This window comes from Ctenopharyngodon idella, chromosome 17, assembly GCF_019924925.1.
Source record: "Ctenopharyngodon idella isolate HZGC_01 chromosome 17, HZGC01, whole genome shotgun sequence".
Lineage (NCBI taxonomy): Eukaryota > Metazoa > Chordata > Actinopteri > Cypriniformes > Xenocyprididae > Ctenopharyngodon > Ctenopharyngodon idella.
In genome coordinates, this window is record NC_067236.1 from 14753932 (window position 1) to 14766779 (window position 12848).

The following is a 12848-nucleotide window of genomic DNA, read 5'->3' on the forward strand; positions in this document are numbered from 1 at the left end:
TCTCATCTCTGAGAGTCATCGGAATGTAATTTTATGTTGTAACATTAACTCATAGTGTTATGAATAAAGTGGAAAGAGAATTCATTTTTTTTTAGTTACACTTAAATCATAAAAACATTGATTTTATATATTTGCATTATGGATTTGAAATTACCATGCGGTGGCCCCTAGTGAATGTGCGCCGTATATACCACTCCAAAAAGTTGCACTAGCCTAGTATATAATCTCAGGTATGATTATTAATCATCATTATGAGAAAACAGCAGACTCAGGCTTTTATTATTCTTATAGGCTAAATATAACACCGAGGTTAAAGCGGAGAAAACAAATGTTGAATACGGACGCTTGAATACACGCAGACCTCTTGCATTTCTGTTGCGTAGCTGGAGGGATTTACGGGGACTTAATTCCTTAAAACTGTCCTCTCGTCCACATGACGCTCAAACTGCAAGTGCTCAAGCTGATATACCCAAATGTATCAAGAGATGAGTGCATCGCATTGCCATGGGGCTAGATTAAGGCCTTTTATAAGACATGTAGAATACACGTGAAACCAGTGTGGAGTGGCGCAACGAGGAGGTGAGTTAGATAGCTACCTTTAAAAATGTTTAAAACAACACGTTGCCAATATCCACTTCGAGAAATGTCTATCGGGATTCTTCTGTGTGGGAGGAAAGCCGACAGTATCATAACAGCTTTAAGTCCGTAGCCTACATTTAAAGACATCCTGAGAGAGAACCTGACAAGACTCGAGACGCACGGACAAATGAACAACGGTGAGCAACATATTAACAAAGATCATTGTTATTTAACGCATGCTGTTTTTTATTTAATTGAATCCAGGAGACTTATGTTTTAAATGAAATGAGACTTTTTCTAAATGAAATAATTTGCACCTACATATTTTATGTATTGTGTTGATGAAATTTTTATCATTATTGTTGTTGTTGAATTTTCAATCCAAAATTGTAATAGGATCAGTACGTTCTAATCCTTTTTCAGTTTAAAGATAACATTTTGTTTGATATTATTCTAATATAAACTAAAGCAAATTGGTACAATTTTTGATTTTTTTGAAACAAAAGTTAAGATTAGGCTATTTTCGTGTTTTGTAATAAAGTATAGAAACAACAACTTCTTGAGTAATAATAATAATAATTACTATTATTATTATCATTATTATTATTTGAGATGACCCTTGTACATTACACTTACATTCAATTATGCCGTCATTGAGAATGTAAACGCAAAGAGAGTTTAAAAAAATTACAAATAAAAAGTGTTTCACTCCAGCTAGAATCTATCAAGTAGACTATGGGCCTAACAAGTTTTTTTATGTTATATATATATTTCTAGGAATGTCATCCCATTAATCGAGTGTGATCTTTTATTGGGTTACAGATGAAGAAGAAAAAACCTTTTACACTTCAAGACAAGATGGAAAGCTTCGGTTGTGCACCTGCTATTGTGGAATGAGATGATGACAGCCACCATTATCCTGGTGATTTACCTGTTAATATTTCCCCACATCCACCTGCCACGTACTGTTTTGAAAATCTATAAACAATGACTTTCACTGCCAGCGCTTTTGGAGTTCTTTGTGTTCGAAAATGAAAATGAAAAATGAACCCAAATTGCCGTTTCTCCTCTAAACCCGTTCGCTTGAGCTCAAATCTGCAGGTCGCTACATGTCGAGGATAACCAAAATGATAATTGTTCTGAGTGTGAAAACACCTAAATAGGCAACATACAAAAACATGGACATTTTTGCGGTTCTTCCTTTAAGATTAAAACTGACCGGGCACTTGAGAAGTTCACATCTGCAGTTCTTTACGCTAGAATATGAGACCGTGTGTTTCACGTTCTATTAATGCGCACTGTGTAATTTATTTAGTAACACGCAATGATAAATAAACGATGTTTCATCCACCACCATTCCGTTTGCCTTTATCGCTGGGATCTCGCCCAGCGTTGCCTCTCGCTGTTTAAACTGCTAAATTATTTATCAAATTCTAAACGCCCCGCGTCCGGAGGGAACTCTCATCTTTAAAGGAATTGTGGTTTGTCAAAGTGAAAAAGAGCAATGCGTGTTCGCGCCTGTGGCCACAACAGCGCAATCCCAGTAAATGACACCCTTTCCCTTTAATCTCCACTTTAGTTGAGTGGCGAGCTTCAATCTTAAACGTTTATTTCAGTTGCAATGCTGAGCATGCAGCAATATCTAGTAATTTGCTACGACGTTACCTTTTTTTTTTTTTTTTTGACGGAATAGTAAATTACCCTACTAAAACAGATAATGAAAAATACGTCTATAATAATAATAATAATGTTATTATTTTATTATTAACAATAACAACGATCCATTATTTGTAGTCTATTATTATTATTAGGCTATACAAACAAAAATGTTAAAAGTATTGTATAGCCAGAAGTAAATCATTAAAAACTAACACCTCAACCCCTAATCTCTCTTTCTGTCTCCCCTGCAGGTCCAAATGTTTTGCAAGCTCTGGTGGGCAAAAGCAAAGTGGACATTATCTGATGTTATCTTATGTGAATGTTTGGAGGAGCACAGTAGGAGTGGATCAGTTTCTTCACAGTTCTGAAGATTAATACATCTTTAGTAGCTTTTCAATTATGATACCATGTGTTGCACTTACTCATTTAAATTAATGTTTGACTTGGTGTGTTACATATATTGTGTTTTTCTCTTCACTAGGTTGAGTTTAGAGATTAGATTAAATCATTTATGTGGTTGAATGGACATAATTTAGCATGATACATTACAAATTGACCTGCTATAATATTCCCCCAAATGTTTCTCTGATTTGACATAATTGTGACAGTGTTTAAATGCGATAACAGAGTCATTTTTTTTTTTTTTTTTTGATGAGAGGAACACTTGAATGTGAAGGTATATTTGCACAAAGTAATTACTATGAATAAAAGAGCTCGTTTGATCTTTATTGACATTCATAATTTCCCGTGTGCCACATCTTCCCGTAAGGTACAGGAAACTTAAATGGGGTTAAATGTTACGCGTCACGGTCCGAGAAAATAAGGATGTCAGATTGGAAGGGTGGGGGAAACGGAGGATGATTGCACAGTACATTTCAAGAGATCACTAAGGTTACAGCAATCTACATAGAAACAGACTTGGGATAAAAAGAGAGAAAGCACATTAAAATTCTCCAGTAGAGTTATTCATACTGCAACAATATTGTACAACACCACATTTTAAAATACATCTATGTATAATTTTGCACTATAAAAAATTATTTTTATGATTTATCACAACATTTTTTTCTTTTGTCAAATCAACTTAGATAATTAATGTGGTTCAGATAACAACATATTTTGAGTTTCTGTTGATTAAACCAATCGCTTTCATTGCATTAACTCAAATTTTTAATTTCAATGAACTTAAAATTTTAAGGCAACCAGGAAACTCACTTTTTTAAGTTAAACCAACAATTCTTTTTTTACAGTGTGTTTACACTTCTAAAAAAATAACTTTTTCATGCTTCTTCCTTTACTTTATTCTCAAGCAAGACAGTTTTGTTTCCAATGCAAGTTTTGGTAACACTTTATTTTACAATGACTTTGTTACACATATTGCATGTACACTGTACAAAATTATTTTCATGATTTGTTTTCAACATTTTTTCTTTTGTCAAATCAACTTCAATAATTAACGTGGTTCAGATAACATCATATTTTGAGTTTCTGTTGATTAAACCAATCACCTTCATTGTATTAACTCAAATTTTTAATTTCAATGAACTCAACATTTTAAGGCAACCAGATAACTTACTTTTTTAAGTTAAACCAACAATTCTTTTTTTACAGTGTAGTTACTTTAGTAATAGCTATAGATTATGCATAATTACATGCAACTAACCCTAATCCTTACACTAACCCTATAGTAAGTACATGTAGTTAATTAATATTACTCAGTACGTAAATGTATAATTATACTGTAAGAAAGACACCTTAAAATAAAGTGTAACCCAAGTTTTCAAAGTTTGTTATACAGAAGTGTACTCTAGAACTTCTAACTAGCAGAAAAAGCCACAAAACCAGGACAGAATTCTGTGCATATGTATGATGCATTTAGTATCTTCTGGAAATATTAAACGGTTATTAATCACCACTGTAATTGTTTGTCTGCTGTTTACACAGGAGCCAAGCGGCAAACAAATGGATTCAATTAAAACCGATTCTTCCCTTCAAGTCATCAATATGAGGCAAAGTAAGCCCTCCACCATACTGACAAGGACAAACAAGTACACACAAGGGGACACTAAACGTTCTTTCAGTCATGCATAAACATGCTTTTCTCTCTACACTCTTGCTCTCTCACTTTCACACACACACACACACACACACACACACACACACACACACACACACACACACACACACACACACACACACACACACACACAATACAAAGACCCTCAAGGTGAACTTGGTGAAAGATCTACGAATACAGATCTTCAAAGAATTTGCAGTGCAATTGTTTCAAATTAACTTCTCCAAATGAATAACGATAACTCCATTATAAAGCAAAAGGATCTAGGATAGAAAAGCAACATCTCTTTTTCTGAGGTGTGTGGAGTACGGTGGAACCTGCCCTGCAGTGTGGGCTTCACTTCTCTTGCCTCTCTCAGAGTTCAAAGGCACAGGGACTGAGAGGGTCGGATTTATTCAGGCTTTATGTGGTAAATGCTTGGATGTCTTTCTTGTAGTCTGCAAGGCCCTAAGATCACATTTAGGAAATGTTCTATTGTGAGGTTGCCTGTGAAATCCCCATAATAAATTCACCAAACAGGCACAAGCAATGGCTATTTATGATCATGGCCATATTTTTCCTTTCTATCTTGCCTTCCGGGTAAAGGTGTGTCTGTTTATGCATCACTTTTAGACTCACAGTGCTACAAACATGAGTAACATGGACATGAAAGGATCAATGATCGTAAGATATTATGGTTTTGTGACAGTAGTCCAATTAAACGAATAGTTCACCATCAAAAATGAAAATTTGTTACACATCCTCATGATATGACTTTTTCTTTTATGGAAAATGTCCGTTTTTGTCTTCTGTTGTTTTTAACCCCCGTGATTTTCAATGTTTCGGCAGAAACATTTTTGTTTACACTTTATTTTAAGGTGACGTAGTTGCATTATTAATTAACTACATGTGCTTACTATAGAGTTAGGGTTTGGTTTAGGGTTAATTACTTGTAATTATGTATAACTTACTGTTATTACTACATGTAGTTACATGTAACTATATGTCACCTTAAAATAAAGTGTTACCACATTTTTCAAAATATCTGAAGAGGAAAGAAAGTCATACATTTGGAACAACATGAGTAAATGATGACAGAATTTTATTTTTTTGGCTAATCTATCCCTTTAAGAAGTCACAATTATTTAGGTGAGTAAATAACAGAATTTTCATTTTTGGGGTAACTATCCCTTTAAGAAGTGACATAACAATTATTTGTTATTTTGTCTCCAAGCCAAATTTTGAGCACCTATCCTCAAATATGCACATTAACATTATTGAGTCTTTAATTATGTGATATAATTAACCCCGCACCCAGTTTGAAAGGCATGTGAGTTGAGGACGAGCCCCCATATGGGGTGAGCATTCCTTGCATGTGCCCCGTCCAAACCCCACTTTGTTTTGAGTGACATTCTGGCACTCTAGTTCATACACCAGTACTCAGCCTCCAAATTGTACCGTCTTGCTGTCTTCCACACTGCCAGTTCACACACATCTCTCTCCCTTTTTAATGCTCTCTCACACTCCAAAACGTTTCATCAGGTTTTATGCAAATACATATTTTTTTTTAGTCTTCTGAAAATCTTACACTTTTCTTCTTTTGCTTTCTCTTTTCTTTTTTAGTGCCAGTCCCTCTCAACTGTTTATATCTCTTTTGGGAAAGTGGAGGCTGTCTGTTGGGACTCCTCTCATAATTCTGTCAGTTGGATGTTTCCATTACGTTCTCTTCACGTTCCTGCCATGTTCTTGTCCCGGCTCCAGCCTGTTGTCAGCTACCCTTCCAGCCACAGGCTGGCAGCTGTTTTTTTTTTTCTTTTTTCAATTGTGTATCTCTAAGGGCTTGTCTGTCAACTGGAACCCTCCCCTCCAATTAGGAGAGTAAACACAAGACCCGTCTCTGTGTGTGTGCTTGTGTACGTGCTTATATAAAGTTCACAAACTGTCACCTAAAACTCCCCTCTAGCGATAAAACAATGCCTAGATTCTGATAGCCCTCTCCATCGCCAAACTCCTACACTTTTAATTGTATAGACTGTCTTTTAACTCTAAATTGGATTTTAGTGGCATAAATATATAGTAAAGATACTACTTAAAAACAACAAAGAATAAAGAAAATTCTATAAATAAAAAAGTCGTTAGTCTTATCTCCTGTAGATTTAAAAGGAAACATTTTTATATTTAATTTTATTTGACTACACTGATATATTGTACAGTTTCTAGACATTTATATTGACTGATTTTTCTGAGCAAGTATTTGCCGCTTGTTTGTGTTACATTGAACTGGACGTATTTCACTAATAAAAGTGAAGAAAGTGTTTCTTTTCGACATTAACATGACAGGTCACCACTCGCCGCTCTCCTGGTTACCATGGGGTACCAATACTGCAGAAAAGAATGTAGAGTCTGCCAGAGTTGCAGACTGGGACAGAACGGGATATGCGTGTGTATGTGTGTGTGCGCTTGACTGTGTGTGTGCTGGGGGTGGGAACACTCTCAGAAACCCCAGTGGTTACCGCCTTGCGGCTGGCAATAGGGATGCAGGAATTTCACTAGACCTACTGCCCGGAAAATGCCAGGTGGGAGACGAGGAGCGGACGGAGGGTGTGGACGAGTCACATTAATTGTTGGCAGGGGAGGTGGTGGATAGGTAGCTCAGGAACTGTCAGAAGCTCAGTAGAAAAATAGAGCAGTCAAATCAATTGCAGCCTGATGTATTTACTGTCGCTTTAACGTCATTTGCAGAATGAGCATTTCTTGTGAAAGCTAGAATACAAACTAATCTTTTTTTTTTGGTGAATCATATATATATAGTTATTTGTTTAGAGTTAAAGCTGAATAACTGTTCTAAATGGTAAATAAAATGCTTCTAAAATATAAAAAGCATCACCTTTCTTTGTGGTTATTGTTAAAAAATTATAGTGACATGCTGAAAATAATTATGAAATGATATTCTTTTGATGCTGTTATGATTGCAACCAACGTGCTGTAAACTGCATTTAAAAATCTTCAAAATCTTCGTGTAGGTGTATCTTTATCTTTTATTTAACAATGAAATTAATCTTAGTTTTTGATATTTAAGATAATTTCAAACACATATTTTAATATAATATTATAAAATTATCTCTTTTAATAAGTGTTGTTTCATAAAATTGTCATTAAAATATATTGGATTTTGTTTAATAAAAATATTTGGAGTAGACCTTGTGGGTTTAAGTCTATTAACAATCATTTTATCATGATTCTATAATGTGACTCACATGGAGTCATAAACATATAAAATGGCATTACATCTACAAATGTGGTGAAGGGGAAGAACAGCTCAGTTGCTCTGAAATCAATGTGGTCTCTGCTGTGGAGCTTCTGGGGCACAGTTCAATAAAGCAGCAGCATAATGGTCAGCACCATGGTGGAGCCATCGAGTCATGGAGCAACATCATGCTCCGCAGCAGGGGAAGACATCGGGCAGATGGGTCCAGTGTAGCGGTACAACTCCATCCCTCCTCCTCTCCATTCTATACTTCTCTCTTTCTAGCTTTCTGCCCCACAGTGCGATTGGTCAGAGTCTGATGAATCGGCCGAAATCAAACAGATCGGGAAGGTTATTGCACAGGAAAAGACCAACAAAGCACAGCAGGACGTATTAATGCGGTATGTGCCATTTTTGATTGGCGAATCAATTACCACACTCTAAAAATAAAGGTTCCAAAAGGAGGTATCACCATTGAAGAAACATTCTGGGTTCCCCAAAGAACCTTTCAGTGAACTTAAAAGAACCGTGTTTTTTCTTAGTGTGAAGAACATTGTAATAATCTTAAGAACCTGTTGTGTAATGGATATGTTCTGTGGATGTTAAATGTTCTTCATGGGACCCTAGATGCCACTAAAGAACCTTTATTTTTAAGAGTGCAGCTACATGGAACCGTATGTTCATTTTAACCAAATGAGAGAGAGGGCAGATATGTAAGAGAGTGGTAGGATGAGCATAAGCAAGGGAACAAGTCGGTGATAAAGACGGAGAAAGAGCAAGGGAAAGGAGGGAGAGAGAGCAAGGGCAAAAGTGTGATTGAAAGAGAGAGGGCAGGCATATCCCTTTGAAATGCCCACTCAGGGGTAGGAGCCTGGGGGAGCAGGCTGGAGTGGCCCAGCGCCTGGACAGACAGGCAGTCACCACTCTGGGCCAGGGTCCAGCACCCCTCCGCCATTCCCACCAGCCTCTCCTCCTTGCCCAGGCCAGACTGGCTATGTCCCCCCCTCTGCCCATCAGTCAGCCAGCCTCCAGTGGACCAACTGGAGCCTCCCAACCTCACCTTGCCAACAAACCCCCCCTACTTCCAACCCCCACCCAACTGTATGGCCCAGGCCCAAACTGATTCGCCCCATCAGAGCAACCTCTGTAGTGTGAGGGACTGACTGATCACTCTGTAAGCTCGGCACACGGTGCCTGGTGTGTTTAGTGTGGATGTCTGTGAAGTCAGAAGACTAGACCATTCAGTTATTCTTATTGTTGGAACTTAAACATTTTTGGGACACGTGTTCAAAAGAAAACACATCTTAACCCTATAAAACCTACTACAGCAAATTTGATACGCAGATTTCTAAGGCCTCCATCTCATTGTATTGCATTATATGTTTTGTCTCCTCAATAAAAACTACAGAGCTTTGATCATAAAAATAACTTAAGTATAATCTTACTTAAGACATAGGTATACTTCGTTTTTTTACGCGCACAGCTGTACAAATGAGGGTATTTTCTAACCTCTTCGCACGATCTTTAGACTATAGAGGCCTCCATTGTCGATGTAGCTTGCATGCGTTCCTGCCTGTTTCTTCGACTACTTTGTGAATCGATGCCCCCAGGGCATGGTTGCCACCTTGTGGATAAACTAATTACTGTCAAAAAAAAAAAATTAAATTAAATGCGCATATGCGACCTGTGTGTACAAAGTATGCACGGTTACAAAAATCCGGTGGTGCGCGTACTCTTTTGATGACGAAATTCATGTCATGCGCACTGTATGCTGATCCTCGCGTACGCGTAAAAAGTGAAGTATACTTTGGGCTTAAGACATATTATTGGGAGAAATAGAGTGACAGCTGATATTTATATGTATTTTATGTAAGTAGTAGCTATACTGTTATAAAGATCTTATTTTACATTACAAGCTATAAGAATTTCATCTTACTTTTTGGCCATATAAATATCAGCAACTGCACGAAATTGCATATTTTTGCTCATTTTGGGTCTCTGAATAAAACTGAGGTGTCCATATTCTCACTACTCCATATTCTCACTATATCATACTATATGCGCCATAAAAGCCTGGTGCATCAAATATGATTCTTAACAAAAAACACTTTATTTCTTATGGCAAGTTTTAAGTCTTCTGTCAAGAGTCCAAGTCAAATGTCAAATCCCTATTGGATTTTATTGCAGATTAGTTTTGTAAGTCCGCAAATGTGCGTTCAATAGGATTTCTGTCTTTGTTTTCCCCATAGTAAATGAGTGGGTAACTATGATAACCAGGATTTGTTTACTCTCACGCCAAAACTGTACGTACATTTAAAGGAAAGTTCAACGCAAAATGAAAATTGTCATTATTTACTCACACTTTTGTTCTAAACCTGTAGGACTTGCTGCGATTTAAATTGACATTTAAGACAACTGTATAATTCTCTGTAGTTTTTGAATTGTTAGCCCATATTTTATTTATGTTCAATACATTTTCCAACATGTTTGTTGTTTTAGAGTAATATTTTTCCTTTTATTTATTTACCTTTATTTGAATTAAGTTGGCAAAAGGGTGATGGGGATTTCTATAAAAATCATTTTGTCGAAATCATAAATAGATTAATGTACAAATTTTGAATAGTTTTACAATTGACTTCAGTAGTGGAGTAGGTTGTATTAAAACCACTCTTTGTACTTGATGTAAATTTGGTTTAAGGATACACTGTATATTTTTGTCAACAAATTTAATCTGTAGCAGATAAAAGTGGGGAATTAGTGCAAAAAAATCTAGTCACACAGCAAAAAGTCTCCCCTAACATAGGCTACCCAAAGACTTCTGTTGTTCACAGGGATCAATTCGGAGTCCGAATCAAGTGTCAAGTTTACAACTTAAGTGCTACTCAAGTTTGACTCTCATATGTGCTCTCATATTCAAGTTTGACTCTCATATGTGCTCTCATATTCAAGTTTGACTCTCATATTCATATGTTTTTTTGCATCTATTATTGACTGCTTGTGCTTGTCAGTGCCATTGTCTTCCATTGTCAGTTAGTGGTTTTGACTTGCCAAGTCCACGATAGCCAGTAATTGTTCAGCGCATTCCTCTATTGTTTCATTCTGAGATATCATCTGATGCGTCATCTCGCCATTATTTTCTGCTCTGCATACTGTCAGGGATGACAACCTCAATCTCTCCACCACCCCCAGGTCTGAGGCAAGGTTACCATGTCCCCATGGCAACAGCAGCAGGCCCACATGATTCGGCACAATGTGAGTGGGATTCTTGCCAAAGACTGGGAATTTGGGTGTGATGTAGACATTGTGGATAACAGGTTCAGCCCCAGTGGAAGCACATGGGTCACATGAGGACTGACTTTCAGAGTATTAGATCTCAACGATATTGTTAAGAGCCGCTGTCAGTGTCTTTAATGAAATACTGTGGTGCTATTAAGATTGAAAATTACTTTTTTGCTTAAAATTAAAAACAAAAGTTTGAATCCAGTTGCTGTGAAATCTCTCTCTCTATCAGTCTCTCTCACTCGCTCAGCTTGGCTGTGTGTACCGGTGCAATCTACCCAGTGTTTATTTTGTTGTTCTCGTTACAGACCATAAACACCACTTACGCTGCTGTTTGGGGTTGGAGTTGAGTGTGTGTGAGCCATGTGCTATATTTGCTGATAACAGGATTTGCTTGTGTTACAAATCACCAAACGAGAAAGGTTAATTGTCAATGCAAGCTCCAAAATGGCAGCGCACTTTAATCTTTAGTATGCGGATGCTTTATTATTTATCTCCAGTAATTAGATATAGACAGACTTCACCCCTTTTTTTTATCAGCACTTCCATGTTATGTCAAATTGCATTTTTGTTTCTTGGGCATCCTTTAATTCTACAACTGAAATAGGGTTGTTGTTGTTGTTTATAAACTAATTGTAAATTGTGCAGTATTAAGTGAGTAATACAACTACTTAAGCTTTGAATTCACAGTTTTAACCTAATTAGAAAAAAATATAAAAATTTTGACTTTGTGCGATTTATAATAGTCCTTTACAATTGTTGCTTGTCAGACTGTATGAACATGATCCTCATGTCACAATGTGGGATCTCAGCTGTCATTTATGTCATACTGTACGACAGTCAAGACGCATTAAAAAAGGACGCACATCATCAACCCATACACGTTCGGTGACTATGAGCTGCATTACAAGCGGGACTGAAATGGTGGCTAACAAAGACATCTCTAACGTTAATTTTGATCATGGCTTGTCTTGAAAAACAAAGACAATTTGACGTTTGTCGTAGGAGAAGTCACACTGCAGGACTGTGCGCCAAATCTTCTGACACTGCCAGAATTTCGTCGGAGGTAAAATTTGATTGCAACGGTCATTAATCGGCTGTCGGTAAACATGTCAAACTAGCGATCAGAGACTGCAGATTTTAGCCTAGGATTATCATTTAGGATTCTCAAAATTTGTCTCAAATGACCAAATCATGGCCAAAATCGCACAGTGTGCACTCGCCTTTAGGCCATGTTCACACAGAAACAGAATACGGTTGTCAGTCCTGTATTTGAGTCCTTAATACAGTTACGTTCACACACAGTACAGTTATTTACGGGAGTGACAACCGCATTGTAGAACCGAACTCACACCCATAAATTTTCAGGACTCACAACCGCATTCTCAGAAAACCTGCGCTGTGTGAACAGGACCGGACTGGTTAACTAGTTGTCCGTCAACTAGTTGACGGATGAACCCGGGGCTCGATTGGACTCTTGTCGTGTCAAAAAGTGATAAGACCTTTCAGTTTTATGGACAATGCCATCTTTGATATTACTTTGGTCACTGTCGTGGTTATTGGTAAGACAATACAGACTTGCACGTTCACAGACAGTTTTCAAAACGCTGTTGTAAGTTGCTGCGTGAACGGGACATTTCGAGACTCACACCTGTAAGTAAATGCGGTTGTCAATCCTTAAAACTGACGGTGTAAACGCATAGCCTTATAGTATAGTTCAGCCTAAAAAATAAAATCTGTCATCAGTTACTCATCATACAGTATATAACTGTATAACTTTAAAAATGTTTTCCATAATAAAAAAAGTTGTTTTGGACCCCATTGGCATTCGTTGTAAGACAAAAACATTTGAAACTTTATTCAAAATATGTTCTTTTGTGTTCTACAGAAGAAAGAAAGTCATACAGGTTTTGACTTCAAAATTAGTCAAAAGTTACACACTTTACTTCACTGTGAGTGGTTCACTGGTTGCCAAGCATGAGGATTGACTGGGATAAATAAAGATTGAGAGGTAGGTTGAGAGAGAAT

General features: G+C 37.0%; 1 long non-coding RNA gene across 2 annotated transcripts; it reads left to right on the forward strand.

Moving 5' to 3' along the window:
• Positions 1-17: 17 nt before the first annotated feature.
• LOC127498353 (uncharacterized) lies at positions 18-7168 on the forward strand. 2 transcript variants are annotated; one of them, XR_007925856.1, is made up of 5 exons: positions 18-776; positions 1402-1501; positions 2490-2599; positions 4183-4252; positions 5918-7168. It is a non-coding gene; the product is annotated as an uncharacterized LOC127498353 (long non-coding RNA). The 2 variants fall into 2 exon arrangements; XR_007925855.1 differs by lacking the exons at positions 4183-4252; positions 5918-7168 and having other exon boundaries at positions 57-776; positions 2490-2966.
• Positions 7169-12848: the final 5680 nt, after the last annotated feature.